This window comes from Taudactylus pleione, unplaced genomic scaffold (assembly GCF_031769625.1).
Source record: "Taudactylus pleione unplaced genomic scaffold, aTauple2 ptg000117l, whole genome shotgun sequence".
In the NCBI taxonomy this organism is placed as follows: Eukaryota; Metazoa; Chordata; class Amphibia; order Anura; family Myobatrachidae; genus Taudactylus; species Taudactylus pleione.
Genome location: NW_028284519.1, coordinates 15,056,985 through 15,079,993, shown reverse-complemented (window position 1 = coordinate 15,079,993; position 23,009 = coordinate 15,056,985). Strand labels below are relative to the sequence as shown.

The window sequence follows — 23,009 nt, the reverse complement described above, 5'->3', positions numbered from 1 at the left end:
TTGCATGAGTAAAATTATGTTGTCAATATTACTGACTTTTCTTTTTCCAAATAATAGGTTAAATATTTCTTTAGGGTTTTAAATTAGCTTGAAAAAATGTAGCATATAATCTCTTTGGCCAATGGCATACACATTTCGATAGCTAACCATGACATGTTTTTTGGGTATATTTTTTGATCATATTTTGCCAAAAATTGACCAAGTAAGTCCTCGTTAGTATAGTGTGAAGTGTCTCCGCCTGTCATGCGAGAGCTGGGGTTCAATTCCCCGATGGGGAGTTTTGAACTTTTAATCTCTTTTTTTGCATGCTGTTTCACTTTGTTTCATTGAGATAACAAAAATGCCTTATCTAAATTGAATCCAGGGATTATGTCAACTTGAAAAAAATCTTGCATGTAAGCTTCATGGCCAGTGCTACAAGTAGAATTTACGAGGTCCCCATGACCTGGTTTTGGGTATATTTATCAAAGTAATAAATAGTGATTCAATACACTGCTTGGTTAGAGCAGGAGAAAAGACTTTAGAGTGCTATGCATTGCAAGAGTAAAATTATGTTGTCAATATTACTGGCTTTTCATTTTCCAAATAATAGGTTAAATATTTCTTTAGGGTTTTAAATTAGCTTGAAAAATTGTAGCATATAATCTCTTTGGCCAATGACATACACATTTCGAAAGCTAACCATGACATGTTTTTTGGGTATATTTTTTGATCATATTTTGCCAAAAATTGACCAAGTAAGTCCTCGTTAGTATAGTGTGAAGTATCCCCGCCTGACCTGCAGAGGACCGTGGTTTAATTTCTCGACTGGGAGTTTTGAACTTTCAATCACTTTTTTTGCATGCTGTTTCACTTTGTTTCATTGAGATAACAAAAATGCCTTATCTAAATTGAATCCAGGGTTTATGTCAACTTGAAAAAATCTTGCATGTAAGCTTCATGGCCAGTGCTACAAGTAGAATTTACGAGGTCCCCACGACCTGGTTTTGGGTATATTTATCAAAGTAATAAATAGTGATTCAATACACTGCTTGGTTAGAGCAGGAGAAAAGACTTTAGAGTGCTATGCATTGCAAGAGTAAAATTATGTTGTCAAAATTACTGACTTTTCATTTGCCAAATAATAGTTTAAATATTTCTTTAGGGTTTTAAATTAGCTTGAAAAAATGTAGCATATAATCTCTTTGGCCAATGACATACAAATTTCGATAGCTAACCATGAAATGTTTTTTGGGTATATTTTTTGATCATATTTTGCCAAAAATTGACCAAGTAAGTCCTCGTTAGTATAGTGTGAAGTGTCTCCGCCTGTCATGCGAGAGCTGGGGTTCAATTCCCCGATGGGGAGTTTTGAACTTTTAATCTCTTTTTTTGCATGCTGTTTCACTTTGTTTCATTGAGATAACAAAAATGCCTTATCTAAATTGAATCCAGGGATTATGTCAACTTGAAAAAAATCTTGCATGTAAGCTTCATGGTCAGTGCTACAAGTAGAATTTACGAGGTCCCCATGACCTGGTTTTGGGTATATTTATCAAAGTAATAAATAGTGATTCAATACACTGCTTGGTTAGAGCAGGAGAAAAGACTTTAGAGTGCTATGCATTGCAAGAGTAAAATTATGTTGTCAATATTACTGACTTTTCTTTTTCCAAACAATAGGTTAAATATTTCTTTAGGGTTTAAAATTAGCTTGAAAAAATGTAGCATATAATCTCTTTGGCCAATGACATACAAATTTCGATAGCTAACCATGACATGTTTTTTGGGTATATTTTTTGATATTATTTTGCCAAAAATTGACCAAGTAAGTCGTCGTTAGTATAGTGTGAAGTGTTTCCGCCTGTCATGCGGGAGGCTGGGGTTCAATTCCCCGACGGTGAGTTTTGAACTTTTAATCTATTTTTTTTGCATGCTGTTTCACTTTGTTTCATTGAGATAACAAAAATGCCTTATCTAAATTGAATCCAGGGATTATGTCAACTTGAAAAAAATCTTGCATGTAAGCTTCATGGCCAGTGCTACAAGTAGAATTTACGAGGTCCCCATGACCTGGTTTTGGGTATATTTATCAAAGTAATAAATAGTGATTCAATACACTGCTTGGTTAGAGCAGGAGAAAAGACTTTAGAGTGCTATGCATTGCAAGAGTAAAATTATGTTGTCAAAATTACTGTCTTTTCATTTGCCAAATAATAGTTTAAATATTTCTTTAGGGTTTTAAATTAGCTTGAAAAATTGTAGCATATAATCTCTTTGGCCAATGACATACACATTTCGATAGCTAACCATGACATGTTTTTTGGGTATATTTTTGGATCATATTTTGCCAAAAATTGACCAAGTAAGTCCTCGTTTGTATAGTGTGAAGTATCCCCGCCTGACCTGCAGAGGACCGGGGTTTGATTTCTCGACTGGGAGTTTTGAACTTTCAATCACTTTTTTTGCATGCTGTTGCACTTTGTTTCATTGAGATAACAAAAATGCCTTATCTAAATTGAATCCAGGGTTTATGTCAACTTGAAAAAATCTTGCATGTAAGCTTCATGGCCAGTGCTACAAGTAGAATTTACGAGGTCCCCATGACCTGGTTTTGGGTACATTTATCAAAGTAATAAATAGTGATTCAATACACTGCTTGGTTAGAGCAGGAGAAAAGACTTTAGAGTGCTATGCATTGCAAGAGTAAAATTATGTTGTCAATATTACTGACTTTTCTTTTTCCAAATAATAGGTTAAATATTTCTTTAGGGTTTTAAATTAGCTTGAAAAAATGTAGCATATAATCTCTTTGGCCAATGACATACACATTTCGAAAGCTAACCATGACATGTTTTTTGGGTATATTTTTTGATCAAATTTTGCCAAAAATTGACCAAGTAAGTCCTCGTTAGTATAGTGTGAAGTGTCTCCGCCTGTCATGCGGGAGCTGGGGTTCAATTCCCCGATGGGGAGTTTTGAACTTTTAATCTCTTTTTTTGCATACTGTTTCACTTTGTTTCATTGAGATAACAAAAATGCCTTATCTAAATTGAATCCAGGGATTATGTCAACTTGAAAAAAATCTTGCATGTAAGCTTCATGGCCAGTGCTACAAGTAGAATTTAGGAGGTCCCCATGACCTGGTTTTGGGTACATTTATCAAAGTAATAAATAGTGATTCAATACACTGCTTGGTTAGAGCAGGAGAAAAGACTTTTGAGTGCTATGCATTGCAAGAGTACAATTATGTTGTCAATATTACTGACTTTTCTTTTTCCAAATAATAGGTTAAATATTTCTTTAGGGTTTTAAATTAGCTTGAAAAAATTTAGCATATAATCTCTTTGGCCAATGACATACACATTTCGAAAGCTAACCATGACATGTTTTTTGTGTATATTTTTTGATCAAATTTTGCCAAAAATTGACCAAGTAAGTCCTCGTTAGTATAGTGGTGAGTATCCCCGCCTGTCACGCGGGAGACCGGGGTTCAATTCCCCGATGGGGAGTTTTGAACTTTTAATCTCTTTTCTGTGTGCTGTTTCACGTTGTTTCATTGAGATAACAAAAATGCCTTATCCAAATTGAATCCAGGGTTTATGTCAACTTGAAAAAAATCTTGCATGTAAGCTTCATGGCAAGTGCTACAAGTACAGTTTGCAAGGTCCCCATGACCTGGCTTTAGGTATATTTATCAAAGTATTAAATAGTTATTCAATACACTGCTTGGTTAGAGCAGGAGAATAGATTTTAGAGTGCTATGCATTGCAAGAGTAAAATTATGTTGTCAATATTACTGACTTTTCATTTTCCAAATAATAGGTTAAATATTTCTTTAGGGTTTTAAATTAGCTTGAAAAAATGTAGCATATAATCTCTTTGGCCAATGACATACAAATTTCGATAGCTAACCATGACATGTTTTTTGGGTATATTTTTTAATATTATTTTGCCAAAAATTGACCAAGTAAGTCCTCGTTAGTATAGTGTGAAGTGTTTCCGCCAGTCATGCGGGAGGCTGGGGTTCAATTCCCCAACGGGGAGTTTTGAACTTTTAATCTATTTTTTTTGCATGCTGTTTCACTTTGTTTCATTGAGATAAAAAAATGCCTTATCTAAATTGAATCCAGGGATTATGTCAACTTGAAAAAAATCTTGCATGTAAGCTTCATGGCCAGTGCTACAAGTAGAATTTATGAGGTCCCCATGACCTGGTTTTGGGTATATTTATCAAAGTAATAAATAGTGATTCAATACACTGCTTGGTTAGAGCAGGAGAAAAGACTTTAGAGTGCTATGCATTGCAAGAGTAAAATTATGTTGTCAATATTACTGACTTTTCATTTTCCAAATAATAGGTTAAATATTTCTTTAGGGTTTTAAATTAGCTTGAAAAATTGTAGCATATAATCTCTTTGGCGAATGACATACACATTTCGATAGCTAACCATGACATGTTTTTTGGGTATATTTTTTCATCATATTTTGCCAAAAATTGACCAAGTAAGTCCTCGTTAGTATAGTGTGAAGTATCCCCGCCTGACCTGCAGATGACCGGGGTTTGATTTCTCGACTGGGAGTTTTGAACTTTCAATCGCTTTTTTTTCTTGCTGTTTCACTTTGTTTCATTGAGATAACAAAAATGCCTTATCTAAATTGAATCCAGGGTTTATGTCAACTTGAAAAAATCTTGCATGTAAGCTTCATGGCCAGTGCTACAAGTAGAATTTACGAGGTCCCCATGACCTGGTTTTGGGTATATTTATCAAAGTAATAAATAGTGATTCAATACACTGCTTGGTTAGAGCAGGAGAAAAGACTTTAGAGTGCTATGCATTGCAAGAGTAAAATTATGTTGTCAAAATTACTGTCTTTTCATTTGCCAAATAATAGTTTAAATATTTCTTTAGAGTTTTAAATTAGCTTGAAAAAATGTAGCATATAATCTCTTTGGCCAATGACATACAAATTTTGATAGCTAACCATGACATGTTTTTTGGGTATATTTTTTGATCATATTTTGCCAAAAATTGACCAAGTAAGTCCTCGATAGTATAGTGTGAAGTGTCTCCGCCTGTCATGCGGGAGCTGGGGTTCAATTCCCCGATGGGGAGTTTTGAACTTTTAATCTTTTTTTTTGCATGCTGTTTCACTTTGTTTCATTGAGATAACAAAAATGCCTTATCTGAATTGAATCCAGGGATTATGTCAACTTGAAAAAAATCTTGCATGTAAGCTTCATGGCCAGTGCTACAAGTAGAATTTAGGAGGTCCCCATGACCTTGTTTTGGGTATTTTTATCAAAGTAATAAATAGTGATTCAATACACTGCTTGGTTAGAGCAGGAGAAAAGACTTTAGAGTGCTATGCATTGCAAGAGTAAAATTATGTTGTCAATATTACTGACTTTTCATTTTCCAAATAATAGGTTAAATATTTCTTTAGGGTTTTAAATTAGCTTGAAAAAATGTAGCATATAATCTCTTTGGCCAATGACATACAAATTTCGATAGCTAACCATGACATGTTTTTTGGGTATATTTTTTGATATTATTTTGCCAAAAATTGACCAAGTAAGTCCTCGTTAGTATAGTGTGAAGTGTTTCCGCCTGTCATGCGGGAGGCTGGGGTTCAATTCCCCAACGGGGAGTATTGAACTTTTAATCTATTTTTTTTGCATGCTGTTTCACTTTGTTTCATTGAGATAACAAAAATGCGTTATCTAAATTGAATCCAGGGATTATGTCAACTTGAAAAAAATCTTGCATGTAAGCTTCATGGCCAGTGCAACAAGTAGAATTTACGAGGTCCCCATGACCTGGTTTTGGGTATATTTATCAAAGTAATAAATAGTGATTCAATACACTGCTTGGTTAGAGCAGGAGAAAAGACTTTAGAGTGCTATGCATTGCAAGAGTAAAATTATTTTGTCAATATTACTGACTTTTCATTTTCCAAATAATAGGTTAAATATTTCTTTAGGGTTTTAAATTAGCTTGAAAAATTGTAGCATATAATCTCTTTGGCCAATGACATACACATTTCGATAGCTAACCAAGACATGTTTTTTGGGTATATTTTTTGATCATATTTTGCTAAAAATTGACCAAGTAAGTCCTCGTTAGTATAGTGTGAAGTGTCTCCGCCTGTCATGCGGGAGCTGGGGTTCAATTCCCCGATGGGGAGTTTTGAACTTTTAATCTCTTTTTTTGCATGCTGTTTTACTTTGTTTCATTGAGATAACAAAAATGCCTTATCTAAATTGAATCCAGGGATTATGTCAACTTGAAAAAAATCTTGCATGTAAGCTTCATGGCCAGTGCTACAAGTAGAATTTAGGAGGTCCCCATGACCTTATTTTGGGTATATTTATCAAAGTAATAAATAGTGATTCAATACACTGCTTGGTTAGAGCAGGAGAAAAGACTTTAGAGTGCTATGCATTGCAAGAGTAAAATTATTTTGTCAATATTACTGACTTTTCATTTTCCAAATAATAGGTTAAATATTTCTTTAGGGTTTTAAATTAGCTTGAAAAATTGTAGCATATAATCTCTTTGGCCAATGACATACACATTTCGATAGCTAACCATGACATGTTTTTTGGGTATATTTTTTGATCATATTTTGCCAAAAATTGACCAAGTAAGTCCTCGTTAGTATAGTGTGAAGTGTCTCCGCCTGTCATGCGGGAGCTGGGGTTCAATTCCCCGATGGGGAGTTTTGAACTTTTAATCTCTTTTTTTGCATGCTGTTTCACTTTGTTTCATTGAGATAACAAAAATGCCTTATCTAAATTGAATCCAGGGATTATGTCAACTTGAAAAAAATCTTGCATGTAAGCTTCATGGCCAGTGCTACAAGTAGAATTTAGGAGGTCCCCATGACCTTGTTTTGGGTATATTTATCAAAGTAATAAATAGTGATTCAATACACTGCTTGGTTAGAGCAGGAGAAAAGACTTTAGAGTGCTATGCATTGCAAGAGTAAAATTATGTTGTCAATATTACTGACTTTTCTTTTTCCAAATAATAGGTTAAATATTTCTTTAGGGTTTTAAATTAGCTTGAAAAAATGTAGCATATAATCTCTTTGGCCAATGGCATACACATTTCGATAGCTAACCATGACATGTTTTTTGGGTATATTTTTTGATCATATTTTGCCAAAAATTGACCAAGTAAATCCTCGTTAGTATAGTGCTGAGTATCCCCGCCTGTCACGCGGGATACTGACTTTTCATTTTCCAAATAATAGGTTAAATATTTCTTTAGGGTTTTAAATTAGCTTGAAAAATTGTAGCATATAATCTCTTTGGCCAATGACATACACATTTCGATAGCTAACCATGACATGTTTTTTGGGTATATTTTTGGATCATATTTTGCCAAAAATTGACCAAGTAAGTCCTCGTTTGTATAGTGTGAAGTATCCCCGCCTGACCTGCAGAGGACCGGGGTTTGATTTCTCGACTGGGAGTTTTGAACTTTCAATCACTTTTTTTGCATGCTGTTTCACTTTGTTTCATTGAGATAACAAAAATGCCTTATCTAAATTGAATCCAGGGTTTATGTCAACTTGAAAAAATCTTGCATGTAAGCTTCATGGCCAGTGCTACAAGTAGAATTTACGAGGTCCCCACGACCTGGTTTTGGGTATATTTATCAAAGTAATAAATAGTGATTCAATACACTGCTTGGTTAGAGCAGGAGAAAAGACTTTAGAGTGCTATGCATTGCAAGAGTTAAATTATGTTGTCAAAATTACTAACTTTTCATTTGCCAAATAATAGTTTAAATATTTCTTTAGGGTTTTAAACGGGGAGTTTTGAACTTTTAATCTCTTTTATGTGTGCTGTTTCACGTTGTTTCATTGAGATAACAAAAATGCCTTATCCATATTGAATCCAGGGTTTATGTCAACTTGAAAAAAATCTTGCATGTAAGCTTCATGGCCAGTGCTACAAGTACAGTTTGCAAGGTCCCCATGACCTGGCTTTAGGTATATTTATCAAAGTAATAAATAGTTATTCAATACACTGCTTGGTTAGAGCAGGAGAATAGACTTTAGAGTGCTATGCATTGCAAGAGTAAAATTATGTTGTCAATATTACTGACTTTTCATTTTCCAAATAATAGGTTAAATATTTCTTTAGGGTTTTAAATTAGCTTGAAAAAATGTAGCATATAATCTCTTTGGCCAATGACATACAAATTTCGATAGCTAACCATGACATGTTTTTTGGGTATATTTTTTGATCATATTTTGCCAAAAATTGACCAAGTAAGTCCTCGTTAGTATAGTGTGAAGTGTCTCCGCCTGTCATGCGGGAGCTGGGGTTCAATTCCCCGATGGGGAGTTTTCAACTTTTAATCTCTTTTTTTGCATGCTGTTTCACTTTGTTTCATTGAGATAACAAAAATGCCTTATCTAAATTGAATCCAGGGATTATGTCAACTTGAAAAAAATCTTGCATGTAAGCTTCATGGCCAGTGCTACAAGTAGAATTTAGGAGGTCCCCATGACCTGGTTTTGGGTATATTTATCAAAGTAATAAATAGTGATTCAATACACTGCTTGGTTAGAGCAGGAGAAAAGACTTTAGAGTGCTATGCATTGCAAGAGTAAAATTATGTTGTCAATATTACTGACTTTTCATTTTCCAAATAATAGGTTAAATATTTATTTAGGGTTTTAAATTAGCTTGAAAAAATGTAGCATATAATCTCTTTGGCCAATGACATACACATTTCGAAAGCTAACCATGACATGTTTTTTGGGTATATTTTTTGATCAAATTTTGCCAAAAATTGACCAAGTAAGTCCTCGTTAGTATAGTGGTGAGTATCCCCGCCTGTCACGCGGGAGACCGGGGTTCAATTCCCCGACGGGGAGTTTTGAACTTTTAATCTCTTTTATGTGTGCTGTTTCACGTTGTTTCATTGAGATAACAAAAATGCCTTATCCAAATTGAATCCAGGGTTTATGTCAACTTGAAAAAAATCTTGCATGTAAGCTTCATGGCCAGTGCTACAAGTACAGTTTGCAAGGTCCCCATGACCTGGCTTTAGGTATTTTTATCAAAGTTATAAATAGTTATTCAATACACTGCTTGGTTAGAGCAGGAGAATAGACTTTAGAGTGCTATGCATTGCAAGAGTAAAATTATGTTGTCAATATTACTGACTTTTCATTTTCCAAATAATAGGTTAAATATTTCTTTAGGGTTTTAAATTAGCTTGAAAAAATGTAGCATATAATCTCTTTGGCCAATGACATACAAATTTCGATAGCTAACCATGACATGTTTTTTGGGTATATTTTTTGATATTATTTTGCCAAAAATTGACCAAGTAAGTCCTCGTTAGTATAGTGTGAAGTGTTTCCGCCTGTCATGCTGGAGGCTGGGGTTCAATTCCCCGACGGGGAGTTTTGAACTTTTAATCTATTTTTTTTGCATGCTGTTTCACTTTGTTTCATTGAGATAAAAAAAATGCCTTATCTTAATTGAATCCAGGGATTATGTCAACTTGAAAAAAATCTTGCATTAGAGAGAGGGAGAGAATACCTGCACCAAACTTCTTATTTTCTATATATTCAGTACTTTGCTTAGTATATCGCTTACCAACATGTCTAAATAATTGTTGACAGAACAGTGCCAAGTTAAGTCTTAAGATGTTGGTGGTGCTCCCCAGGGCTTATATTAATCGATTTTAAGGGGAAGGTTTTGTCAAGTAGACAAAACAAAAAAGAGAAAACCTCTTTTTGGGGGCACTCTTGTGTAATTGTTGGTTATATTAAAAGAAGGTATTTTATTAGATATGCATTAAAAAGATACAAACATAAACACATAGAAAAACATGCAAAACAAAAATACAAGGAAAGAGCATAAATATAAAGGACTTTTCTGTATTATCTTAGTTACAAATAAACAAGAAATCTCTATCAATATTGACAGTGGGGAAATGTCCCCAGAATTAAGTCCTTAATGGTTGGGCGAAAGTTTTTTTGTGTAAATAGCACCTCTGCTCCAGATGCAGGTGCTTAGTACAATTTTAATAAAGGCACATATATAAAGATAAATATAATACGTATATCTTCAATTTTCACAGGTAATCAGAGAAAGTGAGATCATGTATAATCAGAGACGGACCTGTTAGCAAATTAGATGATCTTAATAGGGTGGTGTTTATAGTATCAGATATTATTATGCCCTTAAATGCGTAGCATATAAATCAACATATATTTATATCAGGAAACAGTGGTCTCGACCATAAATTTTCCTGATGAACAGATAATATATGTCCTTTAGTAATATCACAGGTGATTCCACAGGTATCAAAAGAGAAAATGCACTGAAATCAAGAGCCTATAATGAACTCACATATAGCTCATTTTTGACAGTACCAGGTTTTCCATATTGTATTTTAAATACAGATCCTATACAGGTTATAAAAAGCACAAGTGATCTTCAAAAGAATCTATCTATGATGACAGGTTTTATCCAAGCTCAGATGCTACATAGATATCGTGTAATATCACATGTGCATCTATGACAGTGCCATGTTTTCCAATATTTCTGTTTTTTGCAGATGGTCACCTTGTTTAAATAAAAGTGGGTTTTCTAGACAGCTGTTTAGCCACAATAATATAGAAAGGTCTGCAAAGAGTAACAGTACCAGGTTTTCTGATTAAACACTAATAATGATTACTTAGAGTAAACACATAGTATACACATCTCTAATAATTCTTCAAAATATCATTACATATTATTTCAATAATTTATAAAGAAATAGCAGAATTGGCACATCTCCTCCAGTGATTGTGAATGTCTGGATATATTATTAGATACCTTGATAACAGATTGCCTGACACCTAAATTCCAACTGCTTCTGCTTCTATCCCGTGTGGATACTAATTCCAGAGAACGGGAGGTGAGAGAGCAGCTGGTAGGGCAGACAGAGGTAAAGTACAGAGACGCTTCTGCTGTCGGGATTTGCTATCGTCCACCACCCTGTTGTTAGAAAAACATTGCAGGGCAGTCAGGGCGGTGTGCTTCCGGATGAGAGAGCGTTGAAGAGAGAGTGTACCTGTATAGATGTGTTGTAATGGGTTGATCTCGGCAGCTGATTCTTGCAGTGGTGGTGCCTGTTGCCGGGACTCGTGTGCGCACCACGAGTACCCGGAAGTGACGTGGGTATAAGAAATCTCTATCAATATTGACAGTGGGGAAATGTCCCCAGAATTAAGTCCTTAATGGTTGGGCGAAAGTTTTTTTGTGTAAATAGCACCTCTGCTCCAGATGCAGGTGCTTAGTACAATTTTAATAAAGGCACATATATAAAGATAAATATAATACGTATATCTTCAATTTTCACAGGTAATCAGAGAAAGTGAGATCATGTATAATCAGAGACGGACCTGTTAGCAAATTAGATGATCTTAATAGGGTGGTGTTTATAGTATCAGATATTATTATGCCCTTAAATGCGTAGCATATAAATCAACATATATTTATATCAGGAAACAGTGGTCTCGACCATAAATTTTCCTGATGAACAGATAATATATGTCCTTTAGTAATATCACAGGTGATTCCACAGGTATCAAAAGAGAAAATGCACTGAAATCAAGAGCCTATAATGAACTCACATATAGCTCATTTTTGACAGTACCAGGTTTTCCATATTGTATTTTAAATACAGATCCTATACAGGTTATAAAAAGCACAAGTGATCTTCAAAAGAATCTATCTATGATGACAGGTTTTATCCAAGCTCAGATGCTACATAGATATTGTGTAATATCACATGTGCATCTATGACAGTGCCATGTTTGCCAATATTTCTGTTTTTTGCAGATGGTCACCTTGTTTAAATAAAAGTGGGTTTTCTAGACAGCTGTTTAGCCACAATAATATAGAAAGGTCTGCAAAGAGTAACAGTACCAGGTTTTCTGATTAAACACTAATAATGATTACTTAGAGTAAACACATAGTATACACATCTCTAATAATTCTTCAAAATATCATTACATATTATTTCAATAATTTATAAAGAAATAGCAGAATTGGCACATCTCCTCCAGTGATTGTGAATGTCTGGATATATTATTAGATACCTTGATAACAGATTGCCTGACACCTAAATTCCAACTGCTTCTGCTTCTATCCCGTGTGGATACTAATTCCAGAGAACGGGAGGTGAGAGAGCAGCTGGTAGGGCAGACAGAGGTAAAGTACAGAGACGCTTCTGCTGTCGGGATTTGCTATCGTCCACCACCCTGTTGTTAGAAAAACATTGCAGGGCGGTCAGGGCGGTGCGCTTCCGGATGAGAGAGCGTTGAAGAGAGAGTGTACCTGTATAGATGTGTTGTAATGGGTTGATCTCGGCAGCTGATTCCTGCAGTGGTGGTGCCTGTTGCCGGGACTCGTGTGCGCACCACGAGTACCCGGAAGTGACGTGGGTATGACGCGCGTTTCGCCCCTGCTGGGCTTGATCACATACAGGCTGTATGTGATCAAGCCCAGCAGGGGCGAAACGCGCATCATACCCACGTCACTTCCGGGTACTCGTGGTGCGCACACGAGTCCCGGCAACAGGCACCACCACTGCAGGAATCAGCTGCCGAGATCAACCCATTACAACACATCTATACAGGTACACTCTCTCTTCAACGCTCTCTCATCTGGAAGCGCACCGCCCTGACCGCCCTGCAATGTTTTTCTAACAACAGGGTGGTGGACGATAGCAAATCCCGACAGCAGAAGCGTCTCTGTACTTTACCTCTGTCTGCCCTACCAGCTGCTCTCTCACCTCCCGTTCTCTGGAATTAGTATCCACACGGGATAGAAGCAGAAGCAGTTGGAATTTAGGTGTCAGGCAATCTGTTATCAAGGTATCTAATAATATATCCAGACATTCACAATCACTGGAGGAGATGTGCCAATTCTGCTATTTCTTTATAAATTATTGAAATAATATGTAATGATATTTTGAAGAATTATTAGAGATGTGTATACTATGTGTTTACTCTAAGTAATCATTATTAGTGTTTAATCAGAAAACCTGGTACTGTTACTCTTTGCAGACCTTTCTATATTATTGTGGCTAAACAGCTGTCTAGAAAACCCACTTTTATTTAAACAAGGTGACCATCTGCAAAAAACAGAAATATTGGAAAACATGGCACTGTCATAGATGCACATGTGATATTACACGATATCTATGTAGCATCTGAGCTTGGATAAAACCTGTCATCATAGATAGATTCTTTTGAAGATCACTTGTGCTTTTTATAACCTGTATAGGATCTGTATTTAAAATACAATATGGAAAACCTGGTACTGTCAAAAATGAGCTATATGTGAGTTCATTATAGGCTCTTGATTTCAGTGCATTTTCTCTTTTGATACCTGTGGAATCACCTGTGATATTACTAAAGGACATATATTATCTGTTCATCAGGAAAATTTATGGTCGAGACCACTGTTTCCTGATATAAATATATGTTGATTTATATGCTACGCATTTAAGGGCATAATAATATCTGATACTATAAACACCACCCTATTAAGATCATCTAATTTGCTAACAGGTCCGTCTCTGATTATACATGATCTCACTTTCTCTGATTACCTGTGAAAATTGAAGATATACGTATTATATTTATCTTTATATATGTGCCTTTATTAAAATTGTACTAAGCACCTGCATCTGGAGCAGAGGTGCTATTTACACAAAAAAACTTTCGCCCAACCATTAAGGACTTAATTCTGGGGACATTTCCCCACTGTCAATATTGATAGAGATTTCTTATACCCACGTCACTTCCGGGTACTCGTGGTGTGCACACGAGTCCCGGCAACAGGCACCACCACTGCAGGAATCAGCTGCCGAGATCAACCCATTACAACACATCTATACAGGTACACTCTCTCTTCAACGCTCTCTCATCTGGAAGCGCACCGCCCTGACCGCCCTGCAATGTTTTTCTAACAACAGGGTGGTGGACGATAGCAAATCCCGACAGCAGAAGCGTCTCTGTACTTTACCTCTGTCTGCCCTACCAGCTGCTCTCTCACCTCCCGTTCTCTGGAATTAGTATCCACACGGGATAGAAGCAGAAGCAGTTGGAATTTAGGTGTCAGGCAATCTGTTATCAAGGTATCTAATAATATATCCAGACATTCACAATCACTGGAGGAGATGTGCCAATTCTGCTATTTCTTTATAAATTATTGAAATAATATGTAATGATATTTTGAAGAATTATTAGAGATGTGTATACTATGTGTTTACTCTAAGTAATCATTATTAGTGTTTAATCAGAAAACCTGGTACTGTTACTCTTTGCAGACCTTTCTATATTATTGTGGCTAAACAGCTGTCTAGAAAACCCACTTTTATTTAAACAAGGTGACCATCTGCAAAAAACAGAAATATTGGAAAACATGGCACTGTCATAGATGCACATGTGATATTACACGATATCTATGTAGCATCTGAGCTTGGATAAAACCTGTCATCATAGATAGATTCTTTTGAAGATCACTTGTGCTTTTTATAACCTGTATAGGATCTGTATTTAAAATACAATATGGAAAACCTGGTACTGTCAAAAATGAGCTATATGTGAGTTCATTATAGGCTCTTGATTTCAGTGCATTTTCTCTTTTGATACCTGTGGAATCACCTGTGATATTACTAAAGGACATATATTATCTGTTCATCAGGAAAATTTATGGTCGAGACCACTGTTTCCTGATATAAATATATGTTGATTTATATGCTACGCATTTAAGGGCATAATAATATCTGATACTATAAACACCACCCTATTAAGATCATCTAATTTGCTAACAGGTCCGTCTCTGATTATACATGATCTCACTTTCTCTGATTACCTGTGAAAATTGAAGATATACGTATTATATTTATCTTTATATATGTGCCTTTATTAAAATTGTACTAAGCACCTGCATCTGGAGCAGAGGTGCTATTTACACAAAAAAACTTTCGCCCAACCATTAAGGACTTAATTCTGGGGACATTTCCCCACTGTCAATATTGATAGAGATTTCTTATACCCACGTCACTTCCGGGTACTCGTGGTGTGCACACGAGTCCCGGCAACAGGCACCACCACTGCAGGAATCAGCTGCCGAGATCAACCCATTACAACACATCTATACAGGTACACTCTCTCTTCAACGCTCTCTCATCCGGAAGCGCACCGCCCTGACCGCCCTGCAATGTTTTTCTAACAACAGGGTGGTGGACGATAGCAAATCCCGACAGCAGAAGCGTCTCTGTACTTTACCTCTGTCTGCCCTACCAGCTGCTCTCTCACCTCCCGTTCTCTGGAATTAGTATCCACACGGGATAGAAGCAGAAGCAGTTGGAATTTAGGTGTCAGGCAATCTGTTATCAAGGTATCTAATAATATATCCAGACATTCACAATCACTGGAGGAGATGTGCCAATTCTGCTATTTCTTTATAAATTATTGAAATAATATGTAATGATATTTTGAAGAATTATTAGAGATGTGTATACTATGTGTTTACTCTAAGTAATCATTATTAGTGTTTAATCAGAAAACCTGGTACTGTTACTCTTTGCAGACCTTTCTATATTATTGTGGCTAAACAGCTGTCTAGAAAACCCACTTTTATTTAAACAAGGTGACCATCTGCAAAAAACAGAAATATTGGAAAACATGGCACTGTCATAGATGCACATGTGATATTACACGATATCTATGTAGCATCTGAGCTTGGATAAAACCTGTCATCATAGATAGATTCTTTTGAAGATCACTTGTGCTTTTTATAACCTGTATAGGATCTGTATTTAAAATACAATATGGAAAACCTGGTACTGTCAAAAATGAGCTATATGTGAGTTCATTATAGGCTCTTGATTTCAGTGCATTTTCTCTTTTGATACCTGTGGAATCACCTGTGATATTACTAAAGGACATATATTATCTGTTCATCAGGAAAATTTATGGTCGAGACCACTGTTTCCTGATATAAATATATGTTGATTTATATGCTACGCATTTAAGGGCATAATAATATCTGATACTATAAACACCACCCTATTAAGATCATCTAATTTGCTAACAGGTCCGTCTCTGATTATACATGATCTCACTTTCTCTGATTACCTGTGAAAATTGAAGATATACGTATTATATTTATCTTTATATATGTGCCTTTATTAAAATTGTACTAAGCACCTGCATCTGGAGCAGAGGTGCTATTTACACAAAAAAACTTTCGCCCAACCATTAAGGACTTAATTCTGGGGACATTTCCCCACTGTCAATATTGATAGAGATTTCTTATACCCACGTCACTTCCGGGTACTCGTGGTGTGCACACGAGTCCCGGCAACAGGCACCACCACTGCAGGAATCAGCTGCCGAGATCAACCCATTACAACACATCTATACAGGTACACTCTCTCTTCAACGCTCTCTCATCCGGAAGCGCACCGCCCTGACCGCCCTGCAATGTTTTTCTAACAACAGGGTGGTGGACGATAGCAAATCCCGACAGCAGAAGCGTCTCTGTACTTTACCTCTGTCTGCCCTACCAGCTGCTCTCTCACCTCCCGTTCTCTGGAATTAGTATCCACACGGGATAGAAGCAGAAGCAGTTGGAATTTAGGTGTCAGGCAATCTGTTATCAAGGTATCTAATAATATATCCAGACATTCACAATCACTGGAGGAGATGTGCCAATTCTGCTATTTCTTTATAAATTATTGAAATAATATGTAATGATATTTTGAAGAATTATTAGAGATGTGTATACTATGTGTTTACTCTAAGTAATCATTATTAGTGTTTAATCAGAAAACCTGGTACTGTTACTCTTTGCAGACCTTTCTATATTATTGTGGCTAAACAGCTGTCTAGAAAACCCACTTTTATTTAAACAAGGTGACCATCTGCAAAAAACAGAAATATTGGAAAACATGGCACTGTCATAGATGCACATGTGATATTACACGATATCTATGTAGCATCTGAGCTTGGATAAAACCTGTCATCATAGATAGATTCTTTTGAAGATCACTTGTGCTTTTTATAACCTGTATAGGATCTGTATTTAAAATACAATATGGAAAACCTGGTACTGTCAAAAATGAGCTATATGTGAGTTCATTATAGGCTCTTGATTTCAGTGCATTTTCTCTTTTGATACCTGTGGAATCACCTGTGATATTACTAAAGGACATATATTATCTGTTCATCAGGAAAATTTATGGTCGAGACCACTGTTTCCTGATATAAATATATGTTGATTTATATGCTACGCATTTAAGGGCATAATAATATCTGATACTATAAACACCACCCTATTAAGATCATCTAATTTGCTAACAGGTCCGTCTCTGATTATACATGATCTCACTTTCTCTGATTACCTGTGAAAATTGAAGATATACGTATTATATTTATCTTTATATATGTGCCTTTATTAAAATTGTACTAAGCACCTGCATCTGGAGCAGAGGTGCTATTTACACAAAAAAACTTTCGCCCAACCATTAAGGACTTAATTCTGGGGACATTTCCCCACTGTCAATATTGATAGAGATTTCTTATACCCACGTCACTTCCGGGTACTCGTGGTGTGCACACGAGTCCCGGCAACAGGCACCACCACTGCAGGAATCAGCTGCCGAGATCAACCCATTACAACACATCTATACAGGTACACTCTCTCTTCAACGCTCTCTCATCTGGAAGCGCACCGCCCTGACCGCCCTGCAATGTTTTTCTAACAACAGGGTGGTGGACGATAGCAAATCCCGACAGCAGAAGCGTCTCTGTACTTTACCTCTGTCTGCCCTACCAGCTGCTCTCTCACCTCCCGTTCTCTGGAATTAGTATCCACACGGGATAGAAGCAGAAGCAGTTGGAATTTAGGTGTCAGGCAATCTGTTATCAAGGTATCTAATAATATATCCAGACATTCACAATCACTGGAGGAGATGTGCCAATTCTGCTATTTCTTTATAAATTATTGAAATAATATGTAATGATATTTTGAAGAATTATTAGAGATGTGTATACTATGTGTTTACTCTAAGTAATCATTATTAGTGTTTAATCAGAAAACCTGGTACTGTTACTCTTTGCAGACCTTTCTATATTATTGTGGCTAAACAGCTGTCTAGAAAACCCACTTTTATTTAAACAAGGTGACCATCTGCAAAAAACAGAAATATTGGAAAACATGGCACTGTCATAGATGCACATGTGATATTACACGATATCTATGTAGCATCTGAGCTTGGATAAAACCTGTCATCATAGATAGATTCTTTTGAAGATCACTTGTGCTTTTTATAACCTGTATAGGATCTGTATTTAAAATACAATATGGAAAACCTGGTACTGTCAAAAATGAGCTATATGTGAGTTCATTATAGGCTCTTGATTTCAGTGCATTTTCTCTTTTGATACCTGTGGAATCACCTGTGATATTACTAAAGGACATATATTATCTGTTCATCAGGAAAATTTATGGTCGAGACCACTGTTTCCTGATATAAATATATGTTGATTTATATGCTACGCATTTAAGGGCATAATAATATCTGATACTATAAACACCACCCTATTAAGATCATCTAATTTGCTAACAGGTCCGTCTCTGATTATACATGATCTCACTTTCTCTGATTACCTGTGAAAATTGAAGATATACGTATTATATTTATCTTTATATATGTGCCTTTATTAAAATTGTACTAAGCACCTGCATCTGGAGCAGAGGTGCTATTTACACAAAAAAACTTTCGCCCAACCATTAAGGACTTAATTCTGGGGACATTTCCCCACTGTCAATATTGATAGAGATTTCTTGTTTATTTGTAACTAAGATAATACAGAAAAGTCCTTTATATTTATGCTCTTTCCTTGTATTTTTGTTTTGCATGTTTTTCTATGTGTTTATGTTTGTATCTTTTTAATGCATATCTAATAAAATACCTTCTTTTAATATAACCAACAATTACACAAGAGTGCCCCCAAAAAGAGGTTTTCTCTTTTTTGTTTTGTCTACTTGACAAAACCTTCCCCTTAAAAAAATCTTGCATGTAAGCTTCATGGCCAGTGCTACAAGTAGAATTTACGAGGTCCCCATGACCTGGTTTTGGGTATATTTATCAAAGTAATAAATAGTGATTCAATACACTGCTTGGTTAGAGCAGGAGAAAAGACTTTAGAGTGCTATGCATTGCAAGAGTAAAATTATGTTGTCAATATTACTGACTTTTCATTTTCCAAATAATAGGTTAAATATTTCTTTAGGGTTTTAAATTAACTTGAAAAATTGTAGCATATAATCTATTTGGCCAATGACATACACATTTCGATAGCTAACCATGACATGTTTTTTGGGTATATTTTTTGATCATATTTTGCCAAAAATTGACCAAGTAAGTCCTCGTTAGTATAGTGTGAAGTATCCCCGCCTGACCTGCAGAGGACCGGGGTTTGATTTCTCGACTGGGAGTTGTGAACTTTCAATCACTTTTTTTGCATGCTGTTTCACTTTGTTTCATTGAGATAACAAAAATGCCTTATCTAAATTGAATCCAGGGTTTATGTCAACTTGAAAAAATCTTGCATGTAAGCTTCATGGCCAGTGCTACAAGTAGAATTTACGAGGTCCCCATGACCTGGTTTTGGGTATATTTATCAAAGTAATAAATAGTGATTCAATACACTGCTTGGTTAGAGCAGGAGAAAAGACTTTAGAGTGCTATGCATTGCAAGAGTAAAATTATGTTGTCAATATTACTGACTTTTCATTTTCCAAATAATAGGTTAAATATTTCTTTAGGGTTTTAAATTAGCTTGAAAAATTGTAGCATATAATCTCTTTGGCCAATGACATACACATTTCGATAGCTAACCATGACATGTTTTTTAGGTATATTTTTTGATCATGTTTTGCCAAAAATTGACCAAGTAAGTCCTCGTTAGTATAGTGTGAAGTATCCCCGCTAGACCTGCAGAGGACCGGGGTTTGATTTCTCGACTGGGAGTTTTGAACTTTCAATCTCTTTTTTTGCATGCTGTTTCACTTTGTTTCATTGAGATAACAAAAATGCCTTATCTAAATTGAATCCAGGGTTTATGTCAACTTGAAAAAATCTTGCATGTAAGCTTTATGGCCAGTGCTACAAGTACAGTTTGCGAGGTCCCCATGACCTGGTTTTGGGTATATTTATCAAAGTAATAAATAGTGATTCAATACACTGCTTGGTTAGAGCAGGAGAAAAGACTTTAGAGTGCTATGCATTGCAAGAGTAAAATTATGTTGTCAATATTACTGACTTTTCATTTTCCAAATAATAGGTTAAATATTTCTTTAGGGTTTTAAATTAGCTTGAAAAAATGTAGCATATAATCTCTTTGGCCAATGACATACACATTTCGAAAGCTAACCATGACATGTTTTTTGGGTATATTTTTTGATCAAATTTTGCCAAAAATTGACCAAGTAGGTCCTCGTTAGTATAGTGGTGAGTATCCCCGCCTGTCACGCGGGAGACCGGGGTTCAATTCCCCGACGGGGAGTTTTGAACTTTTAATCTCTTTTCTGTGTGCTGTTTCACGTTGTTTCATTGAGATAACAAAAATGCCTTATCCAAATTGAATCCAGGGTTTATGTCAACTTGAAAAAAATCTTGCATGTAAGCTTCATTGCCAGTGCTACAAGTACAGTTTGCAAGGTCCCCATGACCTGGCTTTAGGTATATTTATCAAAGTAATAAATAGTTATTCAATACACTGCTTGGTTAGAGCAGGAGAATAGACTTTAGAGTGCTATGCATTGCAAGAGTAAAATTATGTTGTCAATATTACTGACTTTTCATTTTCCAAATAATAGGTTAAATATTTCTTTAGGGTTTTAAATTAGCTTGAAAAAATGTAGCATATAATCTCTTTGGCCAATGACATACAAATTTCGATAGCTAACCATGACATGTTTTTTGGGTATATTTTTTGATATTATTTTGCCAAAAATTGACCAAGTAAGTCCTCGTTAGTATAGTGTGAAGTGTTTCCGCCTGTCATGCGGGAGGCTGGGGTTCAATTCCCCGATGGGGAGTTTTGAACTTTTAATCTCTTTTTTTGCATGCTGTTTCACTTTGTTTCATTGAGATAACAAAAATGCCTTATCTAAATTGAATCCAGGGATTATGTCAACTTGAAAAAAATCTTGCATGTAAGCTTCATGGCCAGTGCTACAAGTAGAATTTAGGAGGTCCCCATGACCTGGTTTTGGGTATATTTATCAAAGTAATAAATTGTGATTCAATACACTGCTTGGTTAGAGCAGGAGAAAAGACTTTAGAGTGCTATGCATTGCAAGAGTAAAATTATGTTGTCAATATTACTGACTTTTCATTTTCCAAATAATAGGGTAAATATTTCTTTAGGGTTTTAAATTAGCTTGAAAAATTGTAGCATATAATCTCTTTGGCCAATGACATACACATTTCGATAGCTAACCATGACTTGTTTTTTGGGTATATTTTTTGATCATATTTTGCCAAAAATTGACCAAGTAAGTCCTCGTTAGTATAGTGTGAAGTATCCCCACCTGACCTGCAGAGGACCAGGGTTTGATTTCTCGACTGGGAGTTTTGAACTTTCAATCACTTTTTTTGCATGCTGTTTCACTTTGTTTCATTGAGATAACAAAAATGCCTTATCTAAATTGAATCCAGGGTTTATGTCAACTTGAAAAAATCTTGCATGTAAGCTTCATGGCCAGTGCTACAAGTAGAATTTACGAGGTCCCCACGACCTGGTTTTGGGTATATTTATCAAAGTAATAAATAGTGATTCAATACACTGCTTGGTTAGAGCAGGAGAAAAGACTTTAGAGTGCTATGCATTGCAAGAGTAAAATTATGTTGTCAAAATTACTGACTTTTCATTTGCCAAATAATAGTTTAAATATTTCTTTAGGGTTTTAAATTAGCTTGAAAAAATGTAGCATATAATCTCTTTGGCCAATGACATACAAATTTCGATAGCTAACCATGACATGTTTTTTGGGTATATTTTTTGATCATATTTTGCCAAAAATTGACCAAGTAAGTCCTCGTTAGTATAGTGTGAAGTGTCTCCGCCTGTCATGCGGGAGCTGGGGTTCAATTCCCCGATGGGGAGTTTTGAACTTTTAATCTCTTTTTTTGCATGCTGTTTCACTTTGTTTCATTGAGATAACAAAAATGCCTTATCTAAATTGAATCCAGGGATTATGTCAACTTGAAAAAAATCTTGCATGTAAGCTTCATGGCCAGTGCTACAAGTAGAATTTAGGAGGTCCCCATGACCTGGTTTTGGGTATATTTATCAAAGTAATAAATAGTGATTCAATACACTGCTTGGTTAGAGCAGGAGAAAAGACTTTAGAGTGCTATGCATTGCAAGAGTAAAATTATGTTGTCAATATTACTGACTTTTCTTTTTCCAAATAATAGGTTAAATATTTCTTTAGGGTTTTAAATTAGCTTGAAAAAATGTAGCATATAATCTCTTTGGCCAATGACATACACATTTCGAAAGCTAACCATGACATGTTTTTTGGGTATATTTTTTGAACAAATTTTGCCAAAATTTGACCAAGTAAGTCCTCGTTAGTATAGTGGTGAGTATCTCCGCCTGTCACGCGGGAGACCGGGGTTCAATTCCCCGACGGGGAGTTTTGAACTTTTAATCTCTTTTCTGTGTGCTGTTTCAGGTTGTTTCATTGAGATAACAAAAATGCCTTATCCAAATTGAATCCAGGGTTTATGTCAACTTGAAAAAAAGCTTGCATGTAAGCTTCATGGCCAGTGATACAAGTACAGTTTGCGAGGTCCCCATGACCTGGTTTTGGGTATATTTATCAAAGTAATAAATAGTGATTCAATACACTGCTTGGTTAGAGCAGGAGAAAAGACTTTAGAGTGCTATGCATTGCAAGAGTAAAATTATGT

General features: G+C 35.7%; 4 non-coding genes across 4 annotated transcripts; all 4 read left to right on the top strand.

Annotated features, from left to right (window-relative positions):
- Window positions 1–3,419: 3,419 nt before the first annotated feature.
- TRNAD-GUC (transfer RNA aspartic acid (anticodon GUC)) lies at window positions 3,420–3,491 on the top strand. Its single transcript has one exon. It is a non-coding gene; the product is annotated as a tRNA-Asp (tRNA).
- A 5,314-nt stretch (window positions 3,492–8,805) lies between these two features.
- Window positions 8,806–8,877, top strand: TRNAD-GUC (transfer RNA aspartic acid (anticodon GUC)). Its single transcript has one exon. It is a non-coding gene; the product is annotated as a tRNA-Asp (tRNA).
- An 11,643-nt stretch (window positions 8,878–20,520) lies between these two features.
- TRNAD-GUC (transfer RNA aspartic acid (anticodon GUC)) lies at window positions 20,521–20,592 on the top strand. Its single transcript has one exon. It is a non-coding gene; the product is annotated as a tRNA-Asp (tRNA).
- Window positions 20,593–22,661: 2,069 nt separating this feature from the next.
- Window positions 22,662–22,733, top strand: TRNAD-GUC (transfer RNA aspartic acid (anticodon GUC)). The gene has a single exon. It is a non-coding gene; the product is annotated as a tRNA-Asp (tRNA).
- The last annotated feature ends 276 nt before the right edge of the window (window positions 22,734–23,009 follow it).